The sequence below is a fragment of the Bombina bombina genome, chromosome 6 (assembly GCF_027579735.1).
Source record: "Bombina bombina isolate aBomBom1 chromosome 6, aBomBom1.pri, whole genome shotgun sequence".
Lineage (NCBI taxonomy): Eukaryota > Metazoa > Chordata > Amphibia > Anura > Bombinatoridae > Bombina > Bombina bombina.
The window spans coordinates 736,823,918-736,851,113 of NC_069504.1; the positions used below are offsets into that span (position 1 = coordinate 736,823,918).

Genomic DNA, 27,196 nt, shown 5'->3' on the forward strand with positions numbered 1-27,196 from the left:
CACCACACCCACAATTCAGTTTTACAAACTTTGCCTCCTATGGAGGTGGTGAAGTAAGTTTGTGCTAGATTCTACGTTGATATGCGCTCCGCAGCAAGTTGGAGCCCGGTTTTCCTCTCAGCGTGCAGTGAATGTCAGAGGGATGTGAGGAGAGTATTGCCTATTTGAATGCAGTGATCTCCTTCTACGGGGTCTATTTCATAGGTTCTCTGTTATCGGTCGTAGAGATTCATCTCTTACCTCCCTTTTCAGATCGACGATATACTCTTATTTATATACCATTACCTCTGCTGATTCTCGTTTCAGTACTGGTTTGGCTTTCTACAAACATGTAGATGAGTGTCCTGGGGTAAGTAAATCTTATTTTCTGTGACACTCTAAGCTATGGTTGGGCACTTTGTTTATAAAGTTCTAAATATATGTATTCAAACATTTATTTGCCTTGACTCAGAATGTTCAACATTCCTTATTTTTCAGACAGTCAGTTTCATATTTGGGATAATGCATTTGAATTAATCATTTTTTCTTACCTTCAAAAATTTGACTCTTTTTTCCCTGTGGGCTGTTAGGCTCGCGGGGGCTGAAAATGCTTCATTTTATTGCGTCATTCTTGGCGCGGACTTTTTTGGCGCAAAAAATCTTTTCCGTTTCCGGCGTCATACGTGTCGCCGGAAGTTGCGTAATTTTGTGGCGTCATTTTTGGCGCCAAATAATGTGGGCGTCTTATTTGGCGCTAAAAAAAAAAAAATATGGGCGTCGCTTTTGTCTCCACATTATTTAAGTCTCATTTTTCATTGCTTCTGGTTGCTAGAAGCTTGTTCTTTGGCATTTTTTCCCATTCCTGAAACTGTCATTTAAGGAATTTGATCAATTTTGCTTTATATGTTGTTTTTTCTATTACATATTGCAAGATGTTCCACGTTGCAACTGAGTCAGAAGATACTTCAGGAAAATCACTGCCCGGTGCTGGAGCTACCAAGCTAAGTGTATCTGCTATAATTTTTGGTATCTGTTTCTCCAGCTGTTGTTTGTATTGCATGTCATGACAAACTTATTAATGCAGATAAAATGTCCTTTAGTACTGTTACATTACCTGTTGCTGTTCCGTCAACATCTAATTTTCAGAGTGTTCCTGATAAACATAAGAGATTTTATTTTTTTAAATCCATTAAGAAGACTATGGCCTAGATTTGGAGTTCGGCGGTAAAAGGGCTGTTAACGCTCCGCGGGCTTTTTTCTGGCCGCACCATAAATTTAACTCTGGTATCGAGAGTTTAATCAAATGCTGCGTTAGGCTCCAAAAAAGGAGTGTAGAGCATTTTTACCGCAAATGCAACTCTCGATACCAGAGTTGCTTACGGACGCGGCCGGCCTCAAAAACGTGCTCGTGCACGATTCTCCCATAGGAAACAATGGGGCTGTTTGAGCTGAAAAAAAACCTAACACCTGCAAAAAAGCAGCGTTCAGCTCCTAACGCAGCCCCATTGTTTCCTATGGGGAAACACTTCCTACGTCTGCACCTAACACTCTAACATGTACCCCGAGTCTAAACACCCCTAACCTTACACTTATTAACCCCTAATCTGCCGCCCCCGCTATCGCTGACACCTGCATATTTTTTTAACCCCTAATCTGCCGCTCCGTACACCGCCGCAACCTACGTTATCCCTATGTACCCATAATCTGCTGCCCCTAACCCAAGCCGACCCCTATATTATATTTATTAACCCCTAATCTGCCCCCCTCAACGTCGCCGACACCTGCCTACACTTAACTCCTAATCTGCCGAGCGGACCTGAGCGCTACTATAATAAAGTTATTAACCCCTAATCCGCCTCACTAACCCTATCATAAATAGTATTAACCCCTAATCTGCCCTCCCTAACATCGCCGACACCTACCTTCAATTATTAACCCCTAATCTGCCGAGCGGACCTCACCGCTACTATAATAAATGTATTAACCCCTAAAGCTAAGTCTAACCCTAATACTAACACCCCCCTAAGTTAAATATAATTTACATCTAACGAAATTAATTAACTCTTATTAAATAACTTATTCCTATTTAAAGCTAAATACTTACCTGTAAAATAAATCCTAATATAGCTACAATATAAATTATAATTATATTATAGCTATTTTAGGATTAATATTTATTTTACAGGCAACTTTTTAATTATTTTAACCAGGTACAATAGCTATTAAATAGTTAAGAACTATTTAATAGTTACCTAGTTAAAATAATAACAAATTTACCTGTAAAATAAATCCTAACCTAAGATATAATTAAACCTAACACTACCCTATCAATAAATTAATTAAATAAACTACCTACAATTACCTACAATTAACCTAACACTACACTATCAATAAATTAATTAAACACAATTCCTACAAATAAATACAATTAAATAAACTAGCTAAAGTACAAAAAATAAAAAAGAACTAAGTTACAAAAAATAATAAAATATTTACAAACATAAGAAAAATATTACAACAATTTTAAACTAATTACACCTACTCTAAGCCCCCTAATAAAATAACAAAGACCCCCAAAATAAAAAATTCCCTACCCTATTCTAAATTAAAAAAGTTACAAGCTCTTTTACCTTACCAGCCCTGAACAGGGCCCTTTGCGGGGCATGCCCCAAGGATTTCAGCTCTTTTGCCTGTAAAAAAAAACATACCATACCCCCCCCCCCAACATTACAACCCACCACCCACATACCCCTAATCTAACCCAAACCCCCCTTAAATAAACCTAACACTAAGCCCCTGAAGATCTTCCTACCTTGTCTTCACCATACCAGGTTCACCGATCCGTCCTGGCTCCAACATCTTCATCCAACCCAAGCGGGGGTTGGCGATCCATCATCCGGTGCTGAAGAGGTCCAGAAGAGGCTCCAAAGTCTTCCTCCTATCCGGCAAGAAGAGGACATCCGGACCGGCAAACATCTTCTCCAAGCGGCATCTTCAATCTTCTTCCATCCGGTGCGGAGCGGGTCCATCTTGAAGCAGGCGACGCGGATCCATCCTCTTCTTCCGTTGTCTCCCGACGAATGACGGTTCCTTTAAGGGACGTCATCCAAGATGGCGTCCCTCGAATTCCGATTGGCTGATAGGATTCTATCAGCCAATCGGAATTAAGGTAGGAATTTTCTGATTGGCTGATGGAATCAGCCAATCAGAATCAAGTTCAATCCGATTGGCTGATCCAATCAGCCAATCAGATTGAGCTCGCATTCTATTGGCTGATCGGAACAGCCAATAGAATGCAAGCTCAATCTGATTGGCTGATTGGATCAGCCAATCGGATTGAACTTGATTCTGATTGGCTGATTCCATCAGCCAATCAGAATATTCCTACCTTAATTCCGATTGGCTGATAGAATCCTATCAGCCAATCGGAATTCGAGGGACGCCATCTTGGATGACGTCCCTTAAAGGAACCGTCATTCGTCGGGAGACAACGGAAGAAGAGGATGGATCCGCGTCGCCTGCTTCAAGATGGACCCGCTCCGCACCGGATGGAAGAAGATTGAAGATGCCGCTTGGAGAAGATGTTTGCCGGTCCGGATGTCCTCTTCTTGCCGGATAGGAGGAAGACTTTGGAGCCTCTTCTGGACCTCTTCAGCACCGGATGATGGATCGCCAACCCCCGCTTGGGTTGGATGAAGATGTTGGAGCCAGGACGGATCGGTGAACCTGGTATGGTGAAGACAAGGTAGGAAGATCTTCAGGGGCTTAGTGTTAGGTTTATTTAAGGGGGGTTTGGGTTAGATTAGGGGTATGTGGGTGGTGGGTTGTAATGTTGGGGGGGGGGGTATGGTATGTTTTTTTTTACAGGCAAAAGAGCTGAAATCCTTGGGGCATGCCCCGCAAAGGGCCCTGTTCAGGGCTGGTAAGGTAAAAGAGCTTGTAACTTTTTTAATTTAGAATAGGGTAGGGAATTTTTTATTTTGGGGGTCTTTGTTATTTTATTAGGGGGCTTAGAGTAGGTGTAATTAGTTTAAAATTGTTGTAATATTTTTCTTATGTTTGTAAATATTTTATTATTTTTTGTAACTTAGTTCTTTTTTATTTTTTGTACTTTAGCTAGTTTAGTTAATTGTATTTATTTGTAGGAATTGTGTTTAATTAATTTATTGATAGTGTAGTGTTAGGTTAATTGTAGGTAGTTTATTTAATTAATTTATTGATAGGGTAGTGTTAGGTTTAATTATATCTTAGGTTAGGATTTATTTTACAGGTAAATTTGTTATTATTTTAACTAGGTAACTATTAAATAGTTCTTAACTATTTAATAGCTATTGTACCTGGTTAAAATAATTAAAAAGTTGCCTGTAAAATAAATATTAATCCTAAAATAGCTATAATATAATTATAATTTATATTGTAGCTATATTAGGATTTATTTTACAGGTAAGTATTTAGCTTTAAATAGGAATAAGTTATTTAATAAGAGTTAATTAATTTCGTTAGATGTAAATTATATTTAAGTTAGGGGGGTGTTAGTGTTAGGGTTAGACTTAGCTTTAGGGGTTAATCAATTTATTAGAATAGCGGTGAGCTCCGGTCGTCAGATTAGGGGTTAATAATTGAAGGTAGGTGTCGGCGATGTTAGGGAGGGCAGATTAGGGGTTAATACTATTTATGATAGGGTTAGTGAGGCGGGTTAGGGGTTAATAACTTTATTATAGTAGCGCTCAGGTCCGCTCGGCAGATTAGGGGTTAATAAGTGTAGGCAGGTGTCGGCGACGTTGAGGGGGGCAGATTAGGGGTTAATAAATATAATATAGGGGTCGGCGGTGTTAGGGGTAGCAGATTAGGGGTACATAGGGATAACGTAGGTGGCGGCGCTTTGCGGTCGGAAGATTAGGGGTTAATTATTTTAAGTAGCTGGCGGCGACGTTGTGGGGGGCAGGTTAGGGGTTAATAAATGTAATACAGGGGTCGGCGGGGTTAGGGGCAGCAGATTAGGGGTACATAAGTATAACGTAGGTGGCGGTCGGCAGATTAGGGGTTAAAAAATTTAATCGAGTGGCGGCGATGTGGGGGGAGCTCGGTTTAGGGGTACATAGGTAGTTTATGGGTGTTAGTGTACTTTAGGGTACAGTAGTTAAGAGCTTTATGAACCGGCGTTAGCCAGAAAGCTCTTAACTCCTGCTATTTTCAGGCGGCTGGAATTTTGTCGTTAGAGCTCTAACGCTCACTTCAGAAACGACTCTAAATACCAGCGTTAGAAAGATCCCATTGAAAAGATAGGCTACGCAAATGGCGTAGGGGGATCTGCGGTATGGAAAAGTCGCGGCTGAAAAGTGAGCGTTAGACCCTTTAATCACTGACTCCAAATACCAGCGGGCGGCCAAAACCAGCGTTAGGAGCCTCTAACTCTGGTTTTGACGGCTACCGCCGAACTCCAAATCTAGGCCTATGTCTGTTATTTCTCCTTCTAGTTTACATAAAAGTCTTTTAAAACTTCTCTTTTTTCAGATGAATTTTTAAATGAACATCATCATTCTGATACTGATAATGGTTCTTCTGGTTCAGAGGTTTCTGTCTCAGAGGTTGATGCTGATAAATCTTTGTATTTGTTCAAGATGGAATTTATTCGTTCTTTATTTAAAGAAGTATTAATTGCATTAGAAATAGAGGATTCTGGTCCTCTTGATACTAAATCTAAACGTTTAAATAAGGTTTTTAAATCTCCTGTAGTTATTCCAGAAGTGTTTAATCTCCCTGATGCTATTTCTGAAGTAATTTCCAGGGAATGGAATAATTTGGGTAATTCTTTTACTCCTTCTAAACGTTTAAGCAATTATATCCTGTGCCATCTGACAGATTAGAGTTTTTTGGGACAAAATCCCTAAGGTTATGGGGCTGTCTCTAAATGTACTACTATTCCTACGGCAGATAGTACTTCATTTAAGGATCCTTTAGATAGGAAAATTGAATCCTTTCTAAGAAAAGCTTACTTATGTTCAGGTAATCTTCTTAGACCTGCTATATTTTTAGCGGATGTTGCTGCAGCTTCAACTTTTTGGTTAGAAGCTTTAGTGCAACAAGTAACAGATCATAATTTTATAGCATTATTATTATTCTATAACATGCTAATAATTTTATTGGTGATACCATCTTTTGATATCATTAGAGTTGATGTCAGGTATATGTCTCTAGCTATTTTAGCTAGAAAAGCTTTATGGATTAAACTTGGAATGCTGATATGTCTTCTAAGTCAACTTTACTTTCCCTTTCTTTCCAGGGTAATAAATTATTATCTCAACTGTTTCTGGAAGGAAGGGAACTTTTTTACCAAAGGATAAAAAATCTAAGGTAAATTTAGGTCTAATAATCATTTTCGTTCCTTTCCTCACAACAAGGAACAAAAGCCTGATCCTTCATCCTCAGGAGCGGTATCAGTTTGGAAACTATTTCCAGTTTGGATTATATCCAAGCCTTATAGAAACCTATAGCCAGCACCTAAGTACCCATGAAGGTGCGGCCCTTATTCCAGCTCAGCTGGTATGGGGCAGATTACGTTTTCTTCAAAGAAATTTGGATCAATTCAGTTTCAGAAAGGTACAGAATTGGCTTCAAGTTAAGGCTTCCTGCTAAGAGATTTTTTTCTTTCCCGTGTCCCAGTTAACACAGCAAAGGCTCAGCATTTCTGAAATATGTTTCAGATCTAGAGTTGGCTGGAGTAATTATGCCAGTTCCAGTTCTGGAACAGGGGCTGGGGTTTTATTTTATCTCTTCATTGTACCAAAGAAGGTCAATTCCTTCAGACCAGTTCCGGATCTATCAATATTGAATCGTTATGTAAGGATACCAACATTCAAGATGGTTACTGTAGGACTATCCTGCCTTTTGTTTAGCAAGGGCATTATATGTCTACAATAGATTTACAGGATGTGTATCTGCATATTCCGATTCATCAGATCACTTTTAGTGTCTGAGATTCTCTTTTTAGACAAGCATTACCAGTTTTGTGGCTCTACCGTTTGGCTTAGCCTCAGTTCCAAGAATTTTTTTCAAAGGTTCTCGGTGCCCTTCTTTCTGTAATCAGAGAACAGGGTTTTGGTATTTCCTTATTTGGACGATATCTTGGTACTTGCTCAGTCTTCTCATTTTCGAAGAATCTCATACGAATCGATTTGTGTTGTTTCTTCAAGTTCATGGTTGGAGGATCAATTTACCATTCAGTTCATTGATTCCTCAGACAAGGGTAACCTTTTTAGGTTTCTAGATAGATTCAGTGTCTATGACTCTGTCCTTGTCAGACAAGAGAAGTTTAACATTGATATCAGCTTGTCAAAACCTTCAGTCACAATCATTCCCTTTGGTAGCCTTATGCATGGAAATTTTAGGTCTTAGGACTGCCGCATCAGATGCGATCTCCTTTGCTTGTTTTCACATGCGACCTCTTCAGCTCTGTATGCTGAACCAATGGTGCAGGGATTACTCAAAGATATCTCAATTAATATCTTTAAACCGATTATACGACACTCTCTGACATGGTGGACAGATCACTATCGTTTAGTTCAGGGGGCTTCTTTGTTCTTCCGACCTGGACTATAATCTCAACAGATGCAAGTCTTACAGGTTGGAGAGCTGTGTGGGGGTATCTGACGGCACAAGGGGTTTGGGAATCTCAGGAGGTGAGATTTCCGATCAATATTTTGAAACTCCGTGCAATTTTCAGAGCTCTTCAGTCTTGGCCTCTTCTGAAGAGAGAGTTGTTCATTTGTTTTCAGATAGACAATGTCACAACTGTGGCATACATCAATCATCAAGGAGGGACTCACAGTCCTCTGGCTATGAAAGAAGTATCTCGAATTTTGGTTTGGGCGGAATCCAGCTCCTGTCTATTCTCTGCGGTTCATATCCCAGGTATGGACAATTGGAAAGCGGATTATCTCAGTCGCCAAACGTTGCACCTGGGCGAATGGTCTTCACCTAGAGGTATTTCCTCAGATTGTTCAAATGTGGGAACTCCCAGAAATAGATCTGATGGCTTCTCATCTAAACAAGAAACTTCCCTGGTATCTGTCCGGATCCCGGGATCCTCGGGCGGAGGCAGTGGATGCATTATCTCTTCCTTACAAGTGTCATCCTGCCTATATCTTTCCGCCTCTAGTTCTTCTTCCAAGGGTATTCTCCAATATTCTAAAGGAATGCTCGTTTGTCCTGCTGGTAGCTCCAGCATGGCCTCACAGGTTTTGGTATGCGGATCTTGTCCGGATGGCCTCTTGCCAGCTGTGGACTCTTCCGTTAAGACCAGTCTTTCTGTCTCAAGGTTCTTTTTTCCATCAGGATCTCAAAACCTTAATTTTAAGGTATGGAGTTTGAACGCTTGATTCTTGGTCAAAGAGGTTTCTCTGACTCTGTGATTGATACTATGTGACAGGCTCGTAAATCTTTATCTAGAGAGATATATTATAGAGTCTGGAAGACTTATATTTCTTCAGGATGGTTTGGATAAAGGTTTGTCCGCAAGTTCCTTGAAAGACAAATCTCTGCTCTTTCTGTTCTTTTTCACAGAAGGATTGCTAATCTTCCTGATATTCATTGTTTTGTACAACCTTTGGTTCGTATAAAACCTGTCATTAAGTCAATTTCTCCTCCTTGGAGTTTGAATTTGGTTCTGGGGGCTCTTCAAGCTCCTCCTTTTGAACCCATGCATTCTTTGGTCGTTATATTACTTTCTTGGAAAGTTTTGTTTCTTTTGGCCATCTCTTCTGCCAGAAGAGTCTCTGAATTATCTACTCTTTTTTGTGAGTCTCCTTTTCTGATTTTGCATCAGGATAAAGCGGTGCTGCAAACTTCTTTTGAATTTTTTACCTAAGGTTGTGAATTCTAACAACATTAGTAGAGGAATTGTGGTTCCTTCATTATGTCCTAATCCTATGAATTCTAAGGAGAAATCATTGCATTCTTTGGATGCTGTTAGAGCTTTGTAATATTATGTTGAAGCTACTAAGTCTTTCCGAAAGACTTCTAGTCTATTTGTCATCTTTTCCGGTTCTAGAAAAGACCAGAAAGCTTCTGCCATTTCTTTGGCATCTTGGTTGAAATCTTTATTTCATCATGCCTATGTTGAGTCGGGTAACACTCCGCCTCAAAGGATTACAGCTCATTCTACTAGGTCAGTTTCTACTTCCTGGGCGTTTAGGAATGAAGCTTCGGTTGATCAGATTTGCAAAGCAGCAACTTGGTCCTCTTTGCATACTTTTACTAAATTCTACCATTTTGATGTGTTTTCTTCTTCTGAAGCAGTTTTTGGTAGAAACGTACTTCAGGCAGTGGTTTCAGTTTGAATCTTCTGCTTATATTTTTTCATTAAAATTTTATTCTGGGTGTGGATTATTTTCAGCAGGAATTGGCTGTCTTTATTTTATCCCTCCCTCTCTAGTGACTCTTGTGTGGAAAGATCCACATCTTGGGTAGTCATTATCCCATACGTCACTAGCTCATGGACTCTTGCTAATTACATGAAAGAAAACATAATTTATGTAAGAACTTACCTGATAAATTCATTTCTTTCATATTAGCAAGAGTCCATGAGGCCCGCCCTTTTTTGTGGTGGTTTTGATTTTTTTGTATAAAGCACAATTATTCCAATTCCTTTTTTTATATGCTTTCGCACTTTTTTCTTATCACCCCACTTCTTGGCTATTCGTTAAACTGAATTGTGGGTGTGGTGAGGGGTGTATTTATAGGCATTTTACGGTTTGGGAAACTTTGCCCCTCCTGGTAGGAATGTATATCCCATACGTCACTAGCTCATGGACTCTTGCTAATATGAAAGAAATGAATTTATCAGGTAAGTTCTTACATAAATTATGTTTTTGTACTTGGTCCTCGTTTATGGGATGTGTAGGTTTTGCTTTAAGTTTTGTTTGGTGTTAACATCTATCTCTTGGTCACCATATAGATTAGAGTAATATTTTGTGAATGCCTTATGTATGTCTTCCTCATGTGTGAGTATTGTGTTGTGGTTTCTAGTGTTGGAGTTCCTATCTAGTTTAGTGATCTTTGCAAGAAGTTTGCTTGTGCGGTTCCCATAACGATAAAATTTAGCTTGCAATCTATTTTGGGCGTTGACTGAGGCTTGTATGATATGCATGCCTTGCAGGGTTTTAATCTCTCTATAAATTTTCCCATTCAACTGTGTTCGGGTTGCATAAATGAGTGATTCCTAGCATTCAGGAGTTGTCTCAATAAAGAGTTCTCCTCTTTGCGCTTTTTTGTTAGCTTAGCTGCATATGCTGTCACAACCCCTCTAAGTACTGCCTTAGCTGTTTCCCAGAATAATAAGATGTAATTTAGGTGTTGAGGTCTTTATATGCAAGCCATTCCCCTATCAAATGAATGTGTAAGTTTAAATTGTGATATAGGTAAGTGGGGAATGACCATCTAAGTGTTTTCCTTGGAGTAATGGTCGTGTCAATCGTCAACGAGACAGGGGCATGGTCCGAAATGGTTATGAGGTCAATTTTGGAGTCTCTGATATGAGGGCAGAAGGAGGCTGACACCAAGAAAAAGTCTATGTGGGATTGTGTGGTTTTAGATGGGTGTAGGCATGTGTAGTCTCTGGCCTCAGGGTTTCTTTCCCTCCAAACATCTATCAATGACAGAGTGGTCTTGGAAATTTGTAGTATTAGTGTTTCTCTCTTTGATCCCGCCCATTGGTTGGGTTGTGGAGTGTTATGGTCTGGATTATGGAATCTATCCGCTGGAATGTGTCCGCTGGAGTTTGGGAGCAATATTTAAATCCCCCCAGCTACTATGGGAATATCTGGGAACTGTATGAGTTGGTTTTGTAGTTGTGTTAGGAACTCTTTCTTTTGAGTGTGTGGTCCATAAACTCCACCGAGCAGGAGTTGAAGGGTCTCAATCTGTACTTTAGCAATAAGATATCTGCCCTATATGTCAGCTATTGTTTGCAGAATGGAGTAATTGATGCCTTTCCTGAAAAGCAGGGCCACCCCTCTTGCCATTTTCCCCTCATATGGGGTGTATACTACTTCACCCACCCAGCTTTGCCTACGTTTTTGGTGTTCTAAATATGAGAGATGTGTCTCTTCCAATATTGCAATATCCACCTTTTTAAGATATAGGTGTCACAGGATCGCTTTTCTTTTGATTGGGGATGTAATACCCCCACGTTCCAGGTGACCAGTTTTATTCTATTTAAAGTTAGGTTTCTGGCCCGTGCCCAAAAGCCTGAAGGGTGTGTATACTGTGGTTTGTGTATGACAGTCTGTGTTGTTCAAGATGTAAGGTACTTACTTTATAGGGCAGTTCAAGTTACGGTTCTCTGAAGTGACACCCCTGGGTCTTGCACTCTTAACTTGTAGCTCTATGATAGGTATAAGGAAAAACAGTGAGTAATACAAAACAATACATTCTCCCCTTCCCTTCAAACTCCAACTGGGTTCCAATGAACACATTTTTCAGAAAAAAGGTGTCTTCCCCGGTCACCCTCGCTTGTAAAGGATATAATTAGGGCTGCAACTAACGATTATTTTCATAATCGATTAATCGGCCGATTATTTTTTCGATTAATCGACTAATCGGATAAAAAGAGAATCAGTAATAGTTTCTTATGTTTTAAATTAAAATCCACATAATGAGTGTTACAAATATAAACTTCAGACTAAAACTTTACATTAACACAACTGTTTCTTCAATTTTTAAGCAGCAGAGCACAGTTTTATAATTAAACAAAACAAAACCACAAACAGTTTGAAAAGTGGTAGAACTAGAAAGAGTTAGGCTATCACTGTTAATAACATTCTGTTATTCACTTTTTCAGAAACTTTGCATTGAAATGCAAAAATTGCAACATGTCCACATGTTTCTGGCTAAGGCTGGTTCTTTGTTTGCAGCTATATTTCCTGCAGCAGAGAAAAGGCTGTTGAGGTGTATAAGTAGGGTTTTACCAATTTCACCAAAGTGGGATATTTATCTTTGTTAGCTCTTCACCAATGCTAAGTGTTTTCTACCTTGGCAAGGGGCCTCTCAATAAAGTAGCCCTTGACTTCATTCTAACATAAAAATATCTTGAATATCTGTATGCAATGGTAAATAACCAGATATAAGGTTAGGGGAAATAACTAGTCCACTCTAAAAATAACGAATATATACTTATAAAGGTTGAATCTGGTACATATTATCACAATTTATTAAAAATATAAAAAAACAATAAAAAAAACAAAATCAAAAGCGCTAAGGACTGTATATCAATAACAGGACAAAGCCTTACACATTTATTTATACAGTACATATAATCAGCAATAGCAAGCAATACGCTAATAATTATGCAAACAGATAATAGTGCACATCAATTTAAATAACTCCCATCAATCTAGAGGCAAGGTGTAAATAACAAGCTCAGCACTATATCATGCAAAGCATAGTTCCAAATCACCAAATTTAATATAAACAATCCAAATGATGACTATTATATCTGGGTTGCACATAAGCCAGGGGTAGTTGTAAACGTATACTGTCCTGAAAAAGTGAAAACTAGATGTCTGTAAATGTCCTTTAGGCTAAGAAAATAACCATAAAACACAATACCATATGCAGGAGTTCATTGGAGTGAAGCAGCTGGTGTTGTGCACAGACCAACTAATTGCAACTCGATTAATCGATTATGAGATTTGTTGACAACTATTTTCATAATTGATTATTATCGATTATGACGATTAGTTGTTGCAGCTCTAGATATAATCTGTATGACTAAGTCATAAAGTTTCTCTTGATCCTCCAATGGCGTTAGTGCTGCTTTCAAGTTGGTGGTTCTTGACTCTCTTCATCTCCAGGCGGTTGTTGCTCTTGCTCTTTTTGCAAGTAGAGTTGGAGACGTTTTGGCGACTCAAAGAACAATGGGCCACTTGTTGTTTGTAGGCGTAGTCTCGCTGGATACAGTAGTGCTGCTGTTCTGCCCTTCTCTATTAATTGCTTGCAGTATGGCAAGCATTATTTCCTTCTGTTAGCTACCTCTGCAGAATAATCTTTTAACAGGTATAATTTTTAACTCTCATATTCCAGAGAAGGAGCTTTTCTGTACGCCTGTAAGATTGATATTTTATTCTTGAAGTTAAGGTACTTCACCATGACTTGACGTGACTGTGGGTTGTTTTCTCCCTGCCTTCTTGGGTTCCCCACTCTATGTGGGCTCTTGCCACTGTGCATGGCATGATGGAGCTTGGCACATGCAGTAAAGTTGGCAAGATGGTTTCTGCAAATTCTATCAGTTGGGCATTCGGGAAGGATTCTGCTATGCTTACTATACAAAGGTTGTTCCTTCTCGACCTATTCTCCAGATCTTTAATCTTTGCCATCAACTGCTTTGTTTGTCTTTGAAGCATATTCACGTTGGAGTCAGCCTCTGTTCCACCTGGTTTAGCTTTGCATTAAAATATTTCACTTCTGGCTAACTTTGGAGCTGAACGGTCGCACATCATAACAGCTCCGGCTATACTATCTATTAAAAACAAGCTTAGCGACCGTTCAAGCCCAAATATTCTATCACTATTGAAAATTTGGAAGCCCAGACGACCTAAACATCTAAATATAAAGAATGAGACAATAGAAAGACAACACTTCACTGTCTTAACACCTTTCTTACCGACTAGAACTTTTGAGAGCAGCGATTTTCTGGCCCACGTGGAAACTAACAGGTTGAACGAGACCGGCTAACAGCTTATTTTCTGCCTTCAATAGAGTCACTAGATCGGTTTCCAGCGGAGTGGCATTTTTATTTATTTTTTTGGGACTTTTGAACATGGAGACTAGAATTGATACGCTGTTTACCGGTTTGAGCACTCAATTGGCAGATCACTTCAGGAGCCTTATCAAGGAAATAGAGGCTACATTCCAGTGTTAATTTCGTCGACTAAAACTAGACTAAAATGACTATAAAACTAAAGAAATTCTGATGACTAAAATATGACTAAAACTAAAATGGCATTTTAGTCAAAAGACTATGACTAAAACTAAATTAAAATTTGCTGACAAAAACATTTTATGCAAGGTGTTATAATCAATCCATATGCAATTACTGCTCTTTTGTAAAATTTACAAAACTTAATTTTATTAAATTTTAAGATAAATAGACATGTTATATACCACAACAGTTAAATCTGTTAAATTTGTATTGCATGTTCAAACCTTAATACCATAAATAAAAACAGGTTAATAAACCTTTACTCCAGGAGTATATAATGAGTTTGGAAGTTCTAGAGCAGTGCTAATATCATTGCCAAAACTTTTTCGAATCTGTGAACAATCAATTGATTCTTCCTATAGAAATAAGCATAACCCACAAGTATGGGTTTAAGTTATGCTGTGCCTGTGCTATCTGCAGAAACTTTTTGTTGTGTTGAGTTACTTGATACTTGTTTTAATTATTAACAGAGAACTGTTAAAGGTTTTATATTGGGTAATATGTTCAATTTAGCCAATACAGTTTACAGTTTTGTTTTTTTTATATTTTAAAGTTGCACTTCTGTTTGTTTATGAAACTTGGTTTTATTTAATTGTAAGTTTAATAAAGATGTTACATATCACAACGGCTAAATCCGTGTCTATATTGCATGTTTAAACCTTAATACCATAAATATTAACAGGTGTTATGTTTACTCCTGGAGTATGTAATCAGTTTGCAAATGATAGAGAAATGCTTAAATAACGCATTACACTTTAACTAAACCCCTTAGATTTTAGTTGACTAAAATCTACTGGGATTTAGTTGACTAAAATCTACTGGAAATTCAGTCGACTAAAACTAGACTAAAACTAAAACAATTCAGATGACTAAAATACGACTAAAACTCAAATGGCATTTTAGTCAAAAGACTAAATCTAAGACTAAATTGAAATGTGCCGTCAAAATTAACACTGCTACATTCGCTTCTGCCCTTGCTACTACTGCGAGCAATGATATAGTGCAGGTGGCCCAGAAGCAGCACAATGTACCAGTGACTCGACTGTCAGAGTGTTCTGATACCTCTGGAGCTCTGGATCATACCCACATCGGACCAGCAGCTGATCCGCAAGTTGCCCTGAGTCCAAAAGATTCCTATGCCAAACCCTCCAAATTGACCAGATGACTCTATATGATTCTTCAGCTACAGCAGACATAAACTTGCCTGAGAACAATGGACTGTCTACCCCAAAAACTTAACGGAACTCTATACATCAAGTACCCATGCTGCCTACTCGGACACAAAACAACATATCTGCCGGGGCGGTTGTCAAGTCTTTGAGGAGCAACAGACATGGAGGGTTGTACCGCGGCTCCAGTGAGATGTGTCCTGGCAGTTCATTAGGGAGTCTTACTACCCCAGACTTACAGAGGAGATGTGATGTTCAGATTGATTATGACAGTCTCCTGAATGGTCATTTCTACAAGACCGGAGTGAGATACCAACTTAAGAAAGGAGTTGGCTAAGTATTCGGTCACAATCACGACCCCAACAAACGGATCCAATATATCAAGATACTTGCTAGAACTTTCACCACTGATCTGTGGGGGGACTTATAACCACTGTCTCTTTATATAAGTAATAGTATTAATATGCAGGTATATATATATATGATGCTAATTAGCTGATTTTCTAAACCATATATGGTATTAAGTACAATACTCAAAAAATGCTTAAAACATCCTCAAAACATATAACTGGAAAACTAGTATTCCTTTATATCCCATAATTTCCTGCGTACCATATAGCGAATTTAGTGCTAATACTCTCTGTTTATATGGTTATAGATCTGGAATATTTTGTGTGGGGTGAGTTACTTAAATAGAAACCCAAAGTTAAATCTCTAAACCTGAATATATAAGTTTACATAACTGTACTGATTTCTGTAAGATTAGGTACCTTGTAGAAAAATGATACCCTCTTGGGGGTATGGGTGCATTATCTTGTCGCTACATCCACATAGCATTGAGGGCCCAAAAATCCCATACATAGAGGTACAAAGTCCCACACAACCTCCATGATTTGAGATATTAGAATGTACGGTTCAACACAGACAGGTAGCAGAGGGTGCTTGTATTTGTTGCTTACTGACATAGACTAACTTATGATACAGACTATTGTTTATTACCTGCAAGGTTGTGCTGACTATAGGATAAGCTTTGTTAGCCTCTTACACTTTTTTGCAGGATCTGCGGTGTTCAGTGTTCTGTGTTAATAGATATATGTATTATAGTCACTTATGACCAACATGAGTTATCCCTTGAATTAACTTACATGATTCTACCCCACTAGCCCTGTACAATCTAAACTCTACTTCTCCTCTTGTAAGCACTAGTATTACTATCCACTCATACCCATAGGTTACATATTATTAGGTGCGGACGATCTGCTGAGACATAGAAAATCTATCACTAGGCAGCTCCTAATACTCACCTTATTATAGCTTTTTTAACTATGTTTATGTTTATAGATAGAGCTTCTAGTCAACTTCTATTGTTTTTCTAAAGTTATGGTTAATGATACAGTGCCTTTGTGTCTCTTGTTTGGTTGCACTAATTCACTCTATACAAATAGTGTGCTGCCTGCGGCCTTGACAGCATGTTAAGACTTTACTATAAAGCACAGCCAAAATAATATTTAGGCTGGTACTCATAAATTTCATAGACCTAGGTCTTAGACACTTATGGCAGTACATTTAAACCATAATATACAAGTGCACTATAAACCCAGAGATTCACAAATGCCTAAATGTAGAGGACTCATGGCAGTATCTCTCGGGGCTACTGGATTATATATAGTCATATGCCTAGCATTAGTAGTTTCTTTATACATATACTGTATAGCTAGAATTCCTCCTTTTTTTCTCTTCACTTTTTTATGTTTGTCACAAATTGTATTCTGACTAGCAAAAAGTACCTAATATTTGTCTCTTTGTTCCTCACTAACTTGGATGTTTCTGTATTTGAGATGGTTATTTATATTATCAAGAAAAGTAAAAATTTTCTCTAATGCAGCTTAATATTCTGTTTCCTCCTGCTTACATATGGAGACATGTGTCCTCGCTCTTCCTCAGTAGGTGGAGGGAAATGAAAATACATAGCAACCAGTGACAATGATTATCGGCTCTATCTGCATACCTGAATAGATAGCTTATGAACCCCAACATATTCCACTAGATTACACTGTTAGCGGCCACAAAAGTGGTTTATATACTTATCTCATCTAGCCCCCTCAAACTGGGACATAAGATGGCACAGTATAGCAGACTATGCTGATCAGCACCTTGTATAACTAAAAGCTACAGTATTTCATTAAGTGTTACATATTTTTATTTATCCATAGTTTAGTTACTAAAGTTCAATAAGTTTTCCAAATACTGGTCGGAACACATTCTCTTCTCCTCACCACTAGTCGGGCACATTTAGCTTAACTAATTAGACGATAGTAGGATGAGGTCTTCCTCACACCTTAGCTCAGGTTATAGCTTATTTTGTCGCCTCGTATCCCATAATCTATATTCACCACAAATATCCGCCACCCCGAACTTTAATATTAGCGGCTCTTGCCCTCTGTTCTTCTACACCTCATATACACATTACACAAAAGTACATCTAATATTCTTTGACAAATATAGTTTTTGTTCTTCCTTTCAGTGTTTTTCTGTCTATTAGATATGGTGGCTGTTTTTTTAATGTACAAATTGTAGTATTTGTGCATGCAGAGTTGCGTATATTGGTGTGCTTCTATCAGGATAAGGTAGTCTCTTTGAGTACAATCTTGGAGGCCTTGCAACCAGGCCAAAGAAGGAAAACCACCACTCACCTTATGGCGTTCCCCTTTCTCTCTTATGCTTAGCTCATAGGGGTCTGCTTTCTTTTTCTACCGCACCCCAACTCTCTGCTTCTCCTGTCTTCTGAATCAAGTCTGTTGTATTAGGGTGTTTAGAGCAGGTACAATTTTGTGTGTTGCTAGGCCACAGAGTACAAAGTCTATAGAGTCATACAGTTAAGAATTGTTGTGCGGTGGGCGAGCAGGAGATTAAGACCCATGGTAGTTAGTTTGCCCTGCCTGTCTTTTTTTTTTTTTTAACAGATGTCAGTAGAATTATCCTGTGGGCATTTAGTCTACTTTGTTCCCCTCTGTAGCGTCTATCTTTAATTCCCCACGTGTTTTAGAGGAGCCTCTCACTTGATCAAGGGTTACTGTTTAAAAGTGCTATCTTGCTGTGGTGTTATACCTGACTGTAATAACTTTTTATTGTTTTTTAGGCTGCCCGGGCGTTTTGACTTATTCCCCTTACCGGGTCTGTGACGCAGTTACTAACGATGCTTACTAGCGTCTATTTTCACCACCTGTCAGTTCTATCCAATGGGGGAGCGTTGTTATTGCTCCTCGTCGCTTTCAGGTCCGGCAGAGAACCTTTCCCTGCAAGGATGCGCTGTATGTGATAGATCACTGAAGTGGGTCTATGTTTTTTTCAGAGTATCTACGCGGAGCTCCTCTGTACCGCCGCCATTCAGTAGTCCTGCCCACCGAAAGTCAAGTGGCCAGAATTTTATCTTTTCTCCAGGATGGTTTGGAGAAGGGTCTATCTGCCAGTTCTCTGAAGGGACAGATATCGGCCCTGTTGGTGTTGCTGCACAAAAAATTAGCTGAGCTTCCAGATGTGCAGTTCTTGGTTGAGGCTTTGACTAGGATCAGACCTGTGTTTCGATCTGTGACTCCACCTTGGAGTCTCAATCTTGTTGTTCGTGTTTTGCAGCAGGCTCTGTTTGAACCCATGCATACTGTTGACAATAAACAATCTTGGAAAATTTTGTTTCTATTAGCCATTGTCTCTGCTCGCAAAGTCTCTGAGATATCGGCTTTACAGTGTGACCTACCTTACCTTGTTCTTAATGCTGATAAGGCGATTTTACGTACTAGATTAGGTTTCCTTCCTCAGGTGGTCAGATCGTAACATCAATCAAGAGATTGTTGTTCCTTCCTTGTGTCCCAATCCTCCTTCAGCGAAGGAATGTTAGCTTCACAATTGTGGATGTGGTTCATGCTTTGAAGTTTTACTTTCAGGCTACTAAGGAATTCAGACAATCTTCATCTTTGTTTGTCGTTTATGCGGGTAGACATAGGGGGCAGAAGGCCACTACGTCTTTCTTGTTTTTCTAGTTAAAGAGTGTCACCCGCTTGGCTTATGAGAAAGCGGGACAGCAGCCTCCTGAGAGGATTACGGCTGATTCCACTAGAGCAGTTGCCTCTTCCTGGGCTTTTAAGAACGAAGCCTCTATGGATCAGATCTGTAAGGCGGATGCCTGGTCCTCCTTACATACATTTTCTAAATTTTACAGATTTGATTTGAAGCAACTTTCGGGAGAAAGGTTTTACAGGCTGTGGTGCCCTCAGATTAGGGTCTGCCTCTTTCTTTATTTCCCTCCCGTTATTCCTTCAGTGTCTTCTGGATTGGGTATTGATTTCCCAACAGTAAGGAATGTTGTTATGGACTCTCCCTGCCTATAAATTCCTTTCTTTTTGTTTTTCTTCTGGCAACTTTATACCCTGATGTTTCTCTTACTTTTCCTCGTTCCCTCAGCCGATTAGCTGGGGATTGGGGAAGTGGGAGGGATATTTAAGCCTTTGGCTTGGGTGTTTTTGTCTCCTCCTGGTGGCCAGGTTTTGTATTCTCAACAGTAAGGAATCTCGTTGTGGACTCTCCCTGCCAGGAAAGAAAATAATTTATCTGGTAAGCATAAATTTAGTTTTCATGTAACAAAGAGGGTCAAAAGGCTACAGCGGGGACTTTAGCATCATGGCTGAAGCAGACAATATGTACTTGGGTTTAGGAAAACCACCCCCAAAACAAGTTACTGCACGTTCTACTTAACTTGTGTCCACTACTTGAGCCTTCAAAAATGAGGCTTCCTTGGAACAGATTTGCAAGGATGCAACTTGGTCTTCCTTTTACTGTTTAGATGTTTATGCTTTAGAAGCTGCTTTTGGCAACAAAGTCCTTCAGGCCGCAGTGTCCGGCAAATAGGAACTTCCCTTTCCTTGTTCCACCCATCCTTAACATCTCAGCTTGGGAATGGTATTCCACATGTTATGAACACCTATGGACTCACCTCATCTTATGAAAGAAAACAGAATTTATACTAACCAATACATTTCTTTTTTTCAGGGTGAGGAGAGTCCATAGTACCTGCCCTATTTTTGTTGAACCTAAGGGTGACTGTTCTTATTTGCATCTCTTATCCCTACTTTCGGTCTTTTCTTCCATTTTTTTCTACCTCTCAGCTTTACACTAACTGGAGATAGAGTTGAGTTTGGAGGGATTGAAATCTCTTCTGAGGGTCCTTGACCTCTACCTAGTGGTAGATAGTATATCCCACATGTTATGGACGCCTATGGACTCTCCTCATCCCGAAGTATAAATTTTGTTTTCAAAAATGTTGTCCCGCACAACATTACTCATGGACTCAATAGCTTGGGTATTAGTTCCCATGTGCAGTTGATCGTTGACTCTTGCCACCTTATGAAAAAAAAATTGTATGCTTACCTGATTCATTAATTCATTTATTTTATGCTGGTGAGATTCCATGAGCCCTGGACAATCATGTTAATATTTAAATTATATATTTTGGGGACAGTACCTTTTTGCACCTCTTTTTTCCTGCTTTGTTCTTTCCGATCTCTCTTTGCTGGCATACAAGTGAGGTGGTAGGAATGAAGTGCTCTTGAATGTTTTTGCATACCAATGAGAGGTAGTCTTGAAAGTTCTAGGGAATCTTTACCTCCTCCTAGTGGCTAGGAAGGGAATCCCATGTGTAATGGATCATGGAATCTCCCCACCAGAAAAAAGGAATACATTTATCAGGTAAGCATAAATTTGTTTTCTCCAACATAGGTGTGTCCGGTCCACGGCGTCATCCTTACTTGTGGGATATTCTCTTCCCCAACAGGAAATGGCAAAGAGCCCAGCAAAGCTGGTCACATGATCCCTCCTAGGCTCCGCCTACCCCAGTCATTCTCTTTGCCGTTGTACAGGCAACATCTCCACGGAGATGGCTTAGAGTTTTTTAGTGTTTAACTGTAGTTTTTATTATTCAATCAAGAGTTTGTTATTTTAAAATAGTGCTGGTATGTACTATTTACTCTGAAACAGAAAAGAGATGAAGATTTCTGTTTGTATGAGGAAAATGATTTTAGCAACCGTTACTAAAATCCATGGCTGTTCCACACAGGACTGTTGAGAGGAATTAACTTTAGTTGGGGGAACAGTGAGCAGTCTTTTGCTGCTTGAGGTATGACACATTCTAACAAGACGATGTAATGCTGGAAGCTGTCATTTTCCCTATGGGATCCGGTAAGCCATTTTTATTCAGACAGTAAATAAGGGCTTCACAAGGGTTTATTAAGACTGTAGACATTTTCTGGGCTAAATCGATCATATTTACACATATTTAGCCTTGAGGAATCATTTAATCTGGGTATTTTTTGTAAAATAATATCGGCAGGCACTGTTTTAGACACTTTATTCTATAGGGGCTTTCCCTAATCATAGTCAGAGCCTCATTTTCGCGCCGGTATGGCGCACTTGTTTTTGAGAACAGCATGGCATGCAGCTGCATGTGTGTGGAGCTCTGATACATAGAAAAGTCTTTCTGAAGGCATCATTTGGTATCGTATTCCCCTTTGGGCTTGGTTGGGTCTCAGCAAAGCAGATTCCAGGGACTGTAAAGGGGTTAAATATAAAAACGGCTCCGGTTCCGTTATTTTAAGGGTTAAAGCTTCCAAATTTGGTGTGCAATACTTTTAAGGCTTTAAGACACTGTGGTGAAATTTTGGTGAATTTTGAACAATTCCTTCATACTTTTTCGCAATTGCAGTAATAAAGTGTGTTCAGTTTAAAATTTAAAGTGACAGTAACGGTTTTATTTTAAAACGTTTTTTGTGCTTTGTTATCAAGTTTATGCCTGTTTAACATGTCTGAACTACCAGATAGATTGTGTTCTGACTGTGGGGAAGCCAAGGTTCCTTCTCATTTAAATAGATGTGATTTATGTCATAAAAAATTTAGTAAAAATGATGCCCAAGATGATTCCTCAAGTGAGGGGAGTAAGCATGGTACTGCATCATCCCCTCCTTCGTCTACACCAGTCTTGCCCATGCAGGAGGCCCCTAGTACATCTAGCGCGCCAATACTCCTTACTATGCAACAATTAACGGCTGTAATGGATAATTCTATCAAAAACATTTTAGCCAATATGCCCACTTATCAGCGAAAGCGCGACTGCTCTGTTTTAGAAAATACTGAAGAGCATGAGGACGCTGATGATATTGTTTCTGAAGGGCCCCTACACCAGTCTGAGGGGGCCAGGGAGGTTTTGTCTGAGGGAGAAATTTCAGATTCAGGAAAAATTTCTCAACAAGCTGAACCTGATGTGATTACTTTTAAATTTAAGTTGGAACATCTCCGCGCTCTGCTTAAGGAGGTGTTATCCAATTTGGATGATTGTGATTATCTGGTCATTCCAGAAACACTATGTAAAATGGACAAGTTCCTAGAGGCCCCGGGGCCCCCCGAAGCTTTTCCTATATCCAAGCGGGTGGCGTACATTGTTAATAAAGAATGGGACAGGCCCGGTATACCTTTCGTACCTCCCCCCATATTTAAAAAATTGTTTCCTATAGTCGACCCCAGAAAGGACTTATGGCAGACAGTCCCCAAGGTCGAGGGGGCGGTTTCTACTCTAAACAAGCGCGCCACTATACCCATAGAAGATAGTTGTGCTTTCCAGGATCCTATGGATAAAAAATTAGAAGGTTTGCTAAAAAAGATGTTTGTTCAGCAAGGTTACCTTCTACAACCAATTGCATGCATTGTCCCTGTCACTACAGCCGCGTGTTTCTGGTTCGATGAGCTAGAAAAGGCGATTATTAGTAATTCTTCTTCTTATGAGGAGATTATGGACAGAATTCGTGCTCTTAAATTGGCTAATTCTTTCACCCTAGACGCCACCTTGCAATTGGCTAGGTTAGCGGCGAAAAATTCTGGGTTTGCTATTGTGGCGCGCAGAGCGCTTTGGTTAAAATCTTGGTCAGCGGATGCGTCTTCCAAGAACAAATTGCTTGACATTCCTTTCAAGGGGAAAACACTGTTTGGCCCTGACTTGAAAGAGATTATCTCTGATATCACTGGGGGCAAGGGCCACGCCCTTCCTCAGGATAGGTCTTTCAAGGCCAAAAATAAACCTAATTTTCGTCCCTTTCGCAGAAACGGACCAGCCCCAAGTGCTACGTCCTCTAAGCAGGAGGGTAATACTTCTCAAGCCAATCCAGCCTGGAGACCTATGCAAGGCTGGAACAAAGGAAAGCAGGCCAAGAAACCTGCCACTGCTCCCAAGACAGCATGAGATGCGGGCCCCCGATCCGGGACCGGATTTGGTGGGGGGCAGACTCTCTCTCTTCACTCAGGCTTGGGCAAGAGATGTTCTGGATCCTTGGGCGCTAGAAATAGTCTCCCAAGGTTATCTTCTGGAAGTGATTCATCCTGTTCCATTAAGAGAACGAGGGATGGGGTTCTACTCCAATCTGTTCGTAGTTCCCAAAAAAGAGGGAACGTTCAGACCAATCTTAGATCTCAAGATCCTAAACAAGTTTCTCAAGGTTCCATCGTCCAAAATGGAAACCATTCGAACAATCCTTCCATCCAGGAAGGTCAATTCTTGACCACGGTGGATTTAAAGGATGCGTATCTACATATTCCTGTCCACAAGGAACATCATCGGTTCCTAAGGTTCGCATTCCTGGACAAGCATTACCAGTTCGTGGCGCTTCCTTTCGGATTAGCCACTGCTCCAAGGATTTTCTCAAAGGTACTAGGGTCCCTTCTGGCGGTGCTAAGACCAAGGGGCATTGCTGTAGTACCTTACTTGGACGACATTCTCAAGCGTCGTCCCTTCCTCAAGCAAAGGCTCACACGGACATAGTCCTGGCCTTTCTCAGATCTCACGGATGGAAAGTGAACGTGGAAAAGAGTTCTCTATCTCCGTCGACAAGAGTTCCCTTCTTGGGAACAATAATAGACTCCTTAGAAATGAGGATTTTTCTGACAGAGACCAGAAAAACAAAACTTCTAAACTCTTGTCGGATACTTCATTCCGTTCCTCTTCCTTCCATAGCGCAGTGCATGGAAGTGATAGGTTTGATGGTAGCGGCAATGGACATAGTTCCTTTTGCGCGCATTCATCTAAGACCATTACAACTGTGTATGCTCAGTCAGTGGAATGGGGACTATACAGACTTGTCTCCGAAGATACAAGTAAATCAGAGGACCAGAGACTCACTCCGTTGGTGGCTGTCCCTGGACAACCTGTCACAAGGGGTGACCTCCCGCAGACCAGAGTGGGTCATTGTCACGACCGACGCCAGTCTGATGGGCTGGGGCGCGGTCTGGGGATCCCTGAAAGCTCAGGGTCTTTGGTCTCGGGAAGAATCTCTTCTACCGATAAATATTCTGGAACTGAGAGCGATATTCAATGCTCTCAAGGCTTGGCCTCAGCTAGCGAGGGCCAAGTTCATACGGTTTCAATCAGACAACATGACGACTGTTGCGTACATCAACCATCAGGGGGGAACAAGGAGTTCCCTGGCGATGGAAGAAGTGACCAGAATCATTCAATGGGCGGAGACTCGCTCCTGCCACCTGTCTGCAATCCACATCCCAGGAGTGGAAAATTGGGAAGCGGATTTTCTGAGTCGTCAGACATTGCATCCGGGGGAGTGGGAACTCCATCCGGAAATCTTTGCCCAAATCACTCAACTGTGGGGCATTCCAGACATGGATCTGATGGCCTCTCGTCAGAACTTCAAGGTTCCTTGCTACGGGTCCAGATCCAGGGATCCCAAGGCGACTCTAGTAGATGCACTAGTAGCACCTTGGACCTTCAAACTAGCCTATGTATTCCCGCCGTTTCCTCTCATCCCCAGGCTGGTAGCCAGGATCAATCAGGAGAGGGCGTCGGTGATCTTGATAGCTCCTGCGTGGCCACGCAGGACTTGGTATGCAGATCTGGTGAATATGTCATCGGCTCCACCATGGAAGCTACCTTTGAGACGAGACCTTCTTGTTCAAGGTCCGTTCGAACATCCGAATCTGGTCCCACTCCAGCTGACTGCTTGGAGATTGAACGCTTGATCTTATCAAAGCGAGGGTTCTCAGATTCTGTTATTGATACTCTTGTTCAGGCCAGAGAGCCTGTAACTAGAAAAATTTACCACAAAATTTGGAAAAAATATATCTGTTGGTGTGAATCTAAAGGATTCCCTTGGGACAAGGTTAAGATTCCTAAGAGTCTATCCTTCCTTCGAGAAGGATTGGAAAAAGGATTATCTGCAAGTTCCTTGATGGGACAGATTTCTGCCTTGTCTGTGTTACTTCACAAAAAGCTGGCAGCTGTGCCAGATGTTCAAGCCTTTGTTCAGGCTCTGGTTAGAATCAAGCCTGTTTACAAACCTTTGACTCCTCCTTGGAGTCTCAACTTAGTTCTTTCAGTTCTTCAGGGGGTTCCGTTTGAACCCTTACATTCCGTTGATATTAAGTTATTATCTTGGAAAGTTTTGTTTTTGGTTGCAATTTCTTCTGCTAGAAGAGTTTCAGAATTATCTGCTCTGCAGTGTTCTCCTCCTTATCTGGTGTTCCATGCAGATAAGGTGGTTTTACGTACTAACCTGGTTTTCTTCCAAAAGTTGTTTCTAACAAAAACATTAACCAGGAGATAGTCGTGCCTTCTCTGTGTCCGAAACCAGTTTCGAAGAAGGAACGTTTGTTGCACAATTTGGATGTTGTTCGCGCTCTAAAATTCTATTTAGATGCTACAAAGGATTTTAGACAAACATCTTCCTTGTTTGTTGTTTATTCTGGTAAAAGGAGAGGTCAAAAAGCAACTTCTACCTCTCTCTCTTTTTGGATTAAAAGCATCATCAGATTGGCTTACGAGACTGCCGGACGGCAGCCTCCTGAAAGGATCACAGCTCCTTCCACTAGGGCTGTGGCTTCCACATGGGCCTTCAAGAACGAGGCTTCTGTTGATCAGATATGTAGGGCAGCGACTTGGTCTTCACTGCACACTTTTACCAAATTTTACAAGTTTGATACTTTTGCTTCTTCTGAGGCTATTTTTGGGAGAAAGGTTTTGCAAGCCGTGGTGCCTTCCATTTTGGTGACCTGATTTGCTCCCTCCCTTCATCCGTGTCCTAAAGCTTTGGTATTGGTTCCCACAAGTAAGGATGACGCCGTGGACCGGACACACCTATGTTGGAGAAAACAGAATTTATGTTTACCTGATAAATTAATTTCTCCAACGGTGTGTCCGGTCCACGGCCCGCCCTGGTTTTTTAATCAGGTCTGATAATTTATTTTCTTTAACTACAGTCACCACGGTATCATATGGTTTCTCCTATGCAAATATTCCTCCTTAACGTCGGTCGAATGACTGGGGTAGGCGGAGCCTAGGAGGGATCATGTGACCAGCTTTGCTGGGCTCTTTGCCATTTCCTGTTGGGGAAGAGAATATCCCACAAGTAAGGATGACGCCGTGGACCGGACACACCGTTGGAGAAAGTAATTTATCAGGTAAACATAAATTCTGTTTTTGATAGAAGCTGGAATCTGTCTCCTTCCCTTTTTGGTAATGCTACTTTCTCAGTAGACTTCCACTTAAAACTTACATAAGTGGAAGTGCAATTCGAAACATGACTCAATTGAATAAAAAGCGTAGATGAAAAACTTCAGTCCAAATTATACAAATCCACAAGCAATACATCTATTTGCTCCATACTTGTAATTGATTTTAAACATCAACCAAGAGTTTGTCAATTCTATGTCTTTCTGTGTTGATTTTAGACATGAGAGATAAAATATTACCCAAAAAACAATTTTTCTATAGGTAAACCAACAACCTTGATTAGCAACCGGAAGTAGTTTGTCATCAGCACCTAACATGGTGATAATTCCACAAATTGCCTGATATTGGCTACTGTATTTTTCTTTCAGCATCTTTTAACAATATTGCTCTCTCAAGCTTATCCACCTCATTTCTCGCTTTCTTAATAGTATCATTGCTGAAACCACAAATCTTTAATCACTCAATGAGATAATTTACTCGAATATCACATTCATTCACATTGGGATAATGTATTTTTAT

The 27,196-nt window shown here is 40.2% G+C and overlaps 1 protein-coding gene across 1 annotated transcript in view; it reads left to right on the forward strand.

Annotated features, from left to right (window-relative positions):
- Positions 1 to 27,196, forward strand: part of PIWIL2 (piwi like RNA-mediated gene silencing 2) — a 1,312,150-nt gene that overhangs the window by 739,456 nt on the left and 545,498 nt on the right. The gene's annotated exons all lie outside the window — the stretch shown is intronic.